The following is a 1,816-nucleotide window of genomic DNA, read 5'->3' on the forward strand; positions in this document are numbered from 1 at the left end:
GACTTTCAAGAGACAACGGTCAGCTGCATAATAATATATATACCAAGAATCATGTCGGCGAACCTTAATGGTGCGATGTGGAATGATATATCGAATGATGATATATATAAATATTAAACGATAATATAATGCAAATTTTTATATTTGCATGTTTTGTGCTGTAATTAGCGAGTAATTAAGATATTTTGTAGATAACACACTTCCATTTGAATCTTATTCGATTTTCGTGCTGCGGCTACGGTGGCGCAAATATACGTTTGCGGCTGTAAGGCCGTAAGAAGTCTCGACTTTAGAAGCACAGGCAGAAACTAGAACTGAAGAAAGACATTGCTAGAAGAGAAAAAAATAATATACGTGTGATAAAGCCGCTGATTGAGAGGGAAGAATAACAGAAAGAAAGAGAGCGTGAAAGCGAGATGGAGAGAAACAGCGAGGAAGCGTGCATGCGTGCGTACATGTTTATGTATTTGTGTATTGCGTGCATGCATGTATGTATCTATGTATGTATGTATATGTTTGAGTTTTAGAAAGAAGGGGGGAGAGAGAGAGAGAGAGAACGGAAATGAGAGAAAGAACGAGAAAATGTTTGAGTAAAATGATGAGGACAGAGATACTTTAGCACTCCTCTACTCTGAAATCGTTCGGACCGAGCTGTATTCCTCTATTCTGGAAAACCGCTTCCAATACTCTTATATGACGGAACGCCGTCGATGTTTGTATCATCTCGCATGTTTCGTTTCTCTCATTCTACGTAACGCGGCAGAGTTATTACGCTCGTAAAAAAATGCGAAAGAGGGATTATATAATATTATATACTATATGTAATTATATATATATTATACATGTAATAATAAATAGATTTATTATATATATTATATAATATTTTATATATATATATTCCAGTTTACAGGAGAGGAACAAATTCCAGAATAGAGAGAGGTTCCAGAGTAAAGTGGTCTAAAGTATGTGCTCGCTTATATGTGTGCGTGAAAGATGCGTGTGTGAGGCGTGTATGTGTTTAAAATAATCGCGCGAATGCGGTGCATATGACACGGCACTTCGATAAACGGAGGCCCATATATGCGCGTATTAATATAAAAGATGATTTTAGAGAGAGAGGGGAGAGGAGGGAGAGAGGAGAGGAAAAGATGCATATGTGTGCGCGTGTATGTATGCACGGAGGATGGGGGTGCCGGTAGAAAAAGGGATGGGGACAGTGTCTGTGAAAAGAGAAAGAAAACACAAATATAGCTTGCGAAACTAAGTAACCGATTAATTTAGAATAGTCACTTAAATTATCGTTAATTTTGCAGTAATTACTATTTGAATTCCTAGGAGTTTCAGTAAATTTTTTCCTTTTTTTTTTTTCAATGGCTTCCTTTCGAACAAAGATTTGAAAGTAGAGAATTTAATTAACTGCAGTCTTTTTGGAATAAACGTATTTATAAACATAATTAAACACTGTTGTGATAACAAAAAAGAAAATATAAAGAAAAAGAGACGGAGAGACGGAAGATGAGAAAACATTGTAGAAGCAGATGAAAAACTGATTCTGGGCGATAATGTAGAAACGAATATATTAAAAAGATAAAACAAGAGGATTTTTAAATTTAAGCTCGATCGTGCCATTAAACGATTCTAATGGGAATATATTTATAACCAAGATTTTATGCTTTTTCAAAGCGCGCATATACGTTATTGTAAAACTAACAAATACCGATTGTCAGCTTGCACATATTTTGACGATTCTTACGATACATACATCTACCTAATTGTAAAATCCCACTCTCACGAACATTTACGCAGCAGTTAAAGA

This window comes from Atta colombica, unplaced genomic scaffold (assembly GCF_001594045.1).
Source record: "Atta colombica isolate Treedump-2 unplaced genomic scaffold, Acol1.0 scaffold126, whole genome shotgun sequence".
Classification (NCBI taxonomy): Eukaryota; Metazoa; Arthropoda; class Insecta; order Hymenoptera; family Formicidae; genus Atta; species Atta colombica.